The sequence below is a fragment of the Chamaea fasciata genome, unplaced genomic scaffold (assembly GCF_029207755.1).
Source record: "Chamaea fasciata isolate MVZ Bird 193981 ecotype frontalis unplaced genomic scaffold, bChaFas1.0.hap1 SCAF_2, whole genome shotgun sequence".
NCBI lineage: Eukaryota > Metazoa > Chordata > Aves > Passeriformes > Sylviidae > Chamaea > Chamaea fasciata.
In genome coordinates, this window is record NW_027094087.1 from 46,037,309 (window position 1) to 46,043,308 (window position 6,000).

The window sequence follows — 6,000 nt, forward strand, 5'->3', positions numbered from 1 at the left end:
TGTATAAACAGACCTACAAAACAGAAAATTCAACAGCAGTTCTATGTTTAACTGAGGACAAGGAAAAAAGCTGCCATCACACGCCTCTGCCTGTCCCTGTCAGGAAGGGAGCACTATTGACAGATAAGAGAGGCTTTCAGGTTTGCGGTATCAGCCAGTCTTCTCTCTGCTCTGCAGCCTTAGCCAGAAGACCAGACCAAGGATGAGAATAAAGCTGATGGAGCTAAAACCTCATGTGGTTTCTTCCTTTTTCTTTTGAGCACATTATATGAAAAACATAAACCAGGTTTTTTTAATACTGCAGCCACCAGCTACTATTATGCCAAAGTGCTATACTATAAGCATAGCTGGAGATGTTTTCCCCAATAAAGTAATTTTATTTTTAAACTCCCAGCCTAGTAAGCCTTCTAATGGGGGTTGTTCTTCCTGGAACAGTTATCTTGTCTGCAGCATCTGTACTGGATGAGTTTTAAAAATATTCTCTCCTCTCACCCACCACCCCCAAAGAGAGATAATAGCCTCAATGGCTTGATCTCTCAAAGATACATTATGATGCCTTGACAGATTTTTCTGGTAATCCTATAGATCAGGCCCTGAACTGCTGCAGACTGGTGACAGCAAATTTGGCTTAGGCAGAGTTATGCTCACTGGACCTGCTGAGACCGCAACCTAACAGGTCTCTTGCTAGGGCCCACACAAAGCTTGTGTCACTGCCAAAACACTTAATGTTTGCTTTCTATTGGGCCAGGATTCAGCTTGAGCTATTGCATCATTTCTGAGATTTTAAGTACATTTGTACTGTATCCATCTGTCACTTTTGAGACATTCCAGTACCTGTCTGCAACAGGCAAAGTTTTATTGTAATTGCTTCTAGAATGAGCAAAGACAAGAATCACAGACCTCTTCAATATTTAATTATCTCACATTGCATAGGCTGCTGTGAATTTAGAGGAAATTATGTTTATGACTCATGTGCTGGTTCTGGAGGAGTTTATAATTTAAAAGTAGCCCTAGGGAGGAGAAAGAAAAAAAAGAAAAGCCCAAACCAACCAAGCACTGCTGAAAGCTGCTGAAACCTAGCTGACTGCATTTCCAGTGACAGTGCATCCATTCAGCTACAGCAAGCACTGGTGTTTCATTCCTAGGAAAGGCTTATCAGCTAAATTTCAGATGATGAGCCCAAAGTGGTGCTACACTCTTCAGGACAGAATTTCAGACAGTGCTAACCTATAACCATTCCTGGATTTTACATCTGTTGTTTAAATCTTTTTGTGAAAAAAAGAGATACCTTTTCAAAAAGAAAGCTATTCTCACCCCTAATATAAGTTTCATTCCCCCTCCCTCTATTAAAAAAAAAAAAAAAAAAAAAAAAAAAAAAAAAAAAAAAAAAAAAAAAAAAAGACCAAAGCAACTACTAAGTCTCTGAAATAACTACTGGGGACAAATTTCATATAGCAGTTTTTTTCTGAAAGACTGCAAGCCTTATTTCTCTTCATTCCACAGACTATTACAGAAATTATTTGGTCACACATGAGCAGAAGTCCCAAACCATTAAGCATTAATTTCGTATACCACACTTAGAGGTCATTAGAAAAATTACTGAAACACTATTTTCACACAGCTGTTCAATTTTGCTATGAATAGCAGAACTACTCAGCAGAGAGAAATTCCTCCCATTCAGTTACTGTCTTAATATTGGGCTCATCGTTAAAACAACAGTTCCTTGCTAATAATAAGCCTTACATCCCAAGAAATTCAAAGGAGTCTCTTGCATTAAGCAAGTATATCTTTCATCTTTAACATAACTCCTACTGTGCAGCTGTTGAGACCCATCACTGTAGTGCTCATGTCACACAGGAACACAGAATTACAGGAAAGAATTATAACTTTGTGTTTCCTCTCAGGGTTTAGGTTTTGGCTATATTTTTACCAAGCAATATCTAATCAGAGATAAAGGAACAAAATCATTATAATAAAAGCAGACATAGGTCTTCCTTACTAATAGATCATTACCCTATCTCTGAGTAAACCTTCCTACCAAGAAAATAGGCCTTCAGCTTTTCCATGAAGAAAATTGAGGAAAAGATGAGGATAGTCAGCATCTATCTCAGAGCATTAGAGTTGAACACATCAAAAATAAATTTTTTCAACAAGCCCAACCCTTCCTCCCTTGAAACCAACTTACCTGACTAAAATTCAAAGCTACAAAAAAAACCCCACCAAATTTTCTAGGTGCTATAGCTTATCTCACCAAATAATAATAATCCCTACAGACATAACCTCCTACTACTTTTTCCCCCATTTAAAGTCTTCCTATCTGTGTACATTAGCTTCTCTCACCCACAAATTATGGATCTGGGGCTCATTAGTGTAAACAGAGCTGCAACAACTGTTACCAGGTAGAGCTTGTTACTTATCTAAGCCTTTTTTCTGGGGAGGAGTTAAAGCACAACCTATTGTGCTTTATCACTATGTTACCCCACCTCAATGAGAGTGTTCAGCCAATTTACTTTTACTGTTTCTTAGTTTCTAAGTGTTGGTATTACTCCAGCTGTCTTTTACAGGTTATTTTTTAATTTATTTGTAATAGCATGCATGTTAAAGCCTGTACAAACAATCAGAAAAAGCTACTGTAATTTTTTCTGCCTGTATTAAAGCTTAGTTCTTCTAATTAACTTATTATTTGAGTCATCTTTCATAGTTCTTCTAATTGTGAATTGATTTTTCCATTATAGGTGCCTATAATAGGAAAACTCCTTGAATATCTCTTCATATCCTCTGGTGCATGAGGTAATTCTAAAGCATCTATTTCTGCTTTGACCTTAGTTTTATCTACTTGCCTTTCTTCTGTTAATCCAAGTCTATTTTTGGCTATAGCCTCAGTCACAGCATAGTCTTCTAGTTGAAGCACTGCCAATCTTCTTAATGTAGAACTTCCCTTCCCCCTTTCTTCAGGTTGTTAATCACTCTTCTCAAATTTTAGTCTACAAAATTGGATATATCAATTTTCTTATTAGAATTGTTTATGTCAATATAGAATCATTTTTAATAAACAATTTAGACAATAAAAATAATGCCAAAAAACCCTATAGAAACATAGTTTATAAAATTACTTGTAAAAATAAAACCTTTCTAAGAAGTAGGAGATTCAATAAAGAGTCATGTTCTGTTTATTTTGTCCAGAATGCCCAGGTGGACTTAGTTTCATGAGGTCTGACACCATCAAAGCCACATGGCAACTGTGAAAAAAAAATGGGACTCTAATGGCTGTAAACTTACCTGACTAAAGAAATATTTTTGTATATGACCCTCTGTTTCCCAGCACAATACAAACACCGTGTAGCTGCCTGTAATCTTCATCTTGTCCTCTGAAGTAGATAACTACAATTATTCTCTTGCTCTGGAGCCACTGATGACAAAATATTTGAAACTGCAATGAAACAGCTTTAGCTCCTCACAAAAACAGAAGCTATCACATCACTGCCGCCTTTCTCTACCTCAGTAAATTTTGTGGCTTCTGCTGAGGATACTAATATTTGATTACTGAATGCTAGTTTGTGTACTAGTTGTGATGGAAATAAAAAATATGGTTGTTTGCAGTTGCTGAGTCTCAAATTAACGACAATGTACGCATCCAGTACATAGTACCATCTGCCCCGACGAGATGTGAACTGGTACACAGAAATATCAATCTTTTCATCTCATCAGAGGGCAAAACTGTTCTGATTTGATTTGAAGCCTGTAAAAGAATGATGCAGAAATTCAGCAAGATGTTTGTGTCTGCAAAGTGCTGGGTGTCTTAAGAAGGGACTTTAATTTTAAAAAAAAGGAGGAGGATTCTGGTAGGAAGAAGATCTAAGATTAAATCTTGTCCTTGGTTGTCACGATTTCTCTACATAGAAGATGACACTGATAAGAGAGTTTAATGTCTCTGTAAACAACAGCCTTCCTACTAGGAATGGCAAGTACACACATCCTGGGAATTTGGCTGTCTAATGAACCAAAAAGTACCAAAAAGGATACTAAATTATTTAAATCCCCTGCTATTTAGCACTAACACCAAATTGTACTGTCTCAACAAGATCATATCAGATTTATTAATACAGTTATTTTATTCCCATTTTTTCTCTCTTTGGAATTTTGGCAGAAAGCCCTCAAAGAAAATGGTTTAGGTAATTAGCTGGAAGGCCAAAACTTCAACCAAACCATCCAGTGTTGAGGACTACAGAATCTTCTTCTTTGCAGCCTAGTCTTTCTTGATGGTGAAATTAGGACTGTTGAAGTCTCTCCAGCAGTCCAGGCTGGGAATACTTACTGCTCTCTCCCATGCCGTGCCAGACACAGTTCCTTGCATCTAACTTGAATTCCTACCAGAACCAACATGGCTAAGAACACCTGAGGGGGATAGCATAGAGTATGGAGTCAAGGATGGAAATGGTCAGAGATTTAAAGCAGGTGCATCTACTATGATACAAACCAGACTTCTTGTTTTCAGTGGAGATCCTGCAACTAAAGAGGCCTTCTTGGGTCTACTGTAGGATTTTGGATTTTGCATATGTCCCACTCTGTGCATATTCCCTCACAAGAGAGGAAATGGTAATGGGGCGATGCTGTATATGGAAGATACTGTGTCCACAGTCCCAACTAAGAGACCCATGACAGAAGGGCTACCTGAAGGCACTAGGGAAAGTTTCATCTGTGTTTAGTGGACAATTTTAGTGACAGTATACACTACAACTCACAGTAGGAAACTCATCTTCTCCAGAAAATGTGTCTTTAATTCTTCCTGTTATAGGGGCTCAGCACTATATAGAAAGACCTGAAAAAATATCTTTTGTGGCTTAACCTCAGCTGGAAAATAAGTACCATGCAGCTGCTCTTGCTCTACCCCAGCTGAAACCAGGACAATGTCCCACCCCAATTTCACAAGATGGAATGGATCCAAAGTACCCTAAAGTAATGAGTTCCTTTGCACTCATTGCATGACATTCATTCTTTGCAATGACATTTGCATCATCATTGACTGATACTTGCACTTTCCCAAAGTGTGTTAATTTGGGACCCAGACCCCCAAAACTTTTTTTTTCCTGTAAGAAGTGAACTTTCTCCTCAGACATTTCAGATCTTTCTAGTCACTCCTTTCTCTTTCTGAAGACTGATGACCCAGCTTTTGTACACTGATGATGACCAGTAGGGAGGTAGGTTTTAAAAGCTTTTCAAAGACAAGATAAGCAAATTTCAGATTTGTAAATAAAATTACTTTGATAAAAAACAGACAGTATAAACTTTTTTTTTTTTTAACTGAAGATTGTGGGAAAACTTCAGCAAGGCTCAGGATTTTAGTTAAGGACTGATAGTGAATGGTGCCCCCTCTTCAGGCAGCACAGGATTAGGATAAATTTGGCTGGGGAGGGCTAGCACTCTCTCCTCCTGTCAGTCTGCTAGGCTCTTATGAAAGCTCCTTGTTTTCCCCTAGGACCAGTCAGGTAAATGGCACAAGGATGGCTTGCAGACTTGTATTAATGAAACTCTGGGAAGAAGATTTGACTGTTAATCTGTAAAGCAGAAGGGGTGCCCTTCCCAGCCTGGATAGTATCTGCATACCTTAATTCCCCTGTCTCTCTGTCCCACTTCAAAACAAGGCAGCAGGACTGATGCCAGTGTGTTTCAGATTCAGTAGCCATGGACCACTGAAGCAGTAACTATGCTGAGCCTTCCCAGTGATGCAGAAATGTTGACTAAATGTCATCTGGATTTCAGATTCATGCTTAAATCCTGATTCCCACCTGTGTAACTGATATGACAAATGCAGATGTAACCTCTGTATCTCTTTCAGAGTTATGATGACTGATGTTGACTTTGCACATACACTTTCAGCATCTTTTGTCTCCCATTTACAAATGAACAGCATCTGTTAAATAAGGCAACATATAATTAGAGTATTCAAAGGCACAAAAAAGCCTGGGGTGCTTGTTTCATATATCCTTTCTATAAGCATTG

At 38.2% G+C, this 6,000-nt stretch overlaps 1 protein-coding gene and 1 long non-coding RNA gene across 6 annotated transcripts in view; one reads left to right on the plus strand and one right to left on the minus strand.

The window, feature by feature from the left end:
* Window positions 1-2,325, minus strand: part of ATP8A2 (ATPase phospholipid transporting 8A2) — a 302,792-nt gene extending 300,467 nt beyond the window's left edge. For 3 of the 5 annotated variants that reach the window (XM_066175899.1, XM_066175896.1, XM_066175897.1), the window contains exon 1: window positions 2,186-2,324. The gene's annotated coding sequence lies outside the window, so the exon portion shown is untranslated. Of the gene's footprint in view, window positions 1-2,185 lie in introns of all 5 variants that reach the window. The other 2 variants (XM_066175901.1, XM_066175900.1) reach the window with 1 other exon arrangement.
* A 148-nt stretch (window positions 2,326-2,473) lies between these two features.
* Window positions 2,474-4,064, plus strand: LOC136285134 (uncharacterized). The gene is made up of 3 exons (XR_010719360.1): window positions 2,474-2,564; window positions 2,736-2,790; window positions 3,184-4,064. It is a non-coding gene; the product is annotated as an uncharacterized lncRNA (long non-coding RNA).
* Window positions 4,065-6,000: the final 1,936 nt, after the last annotated feature.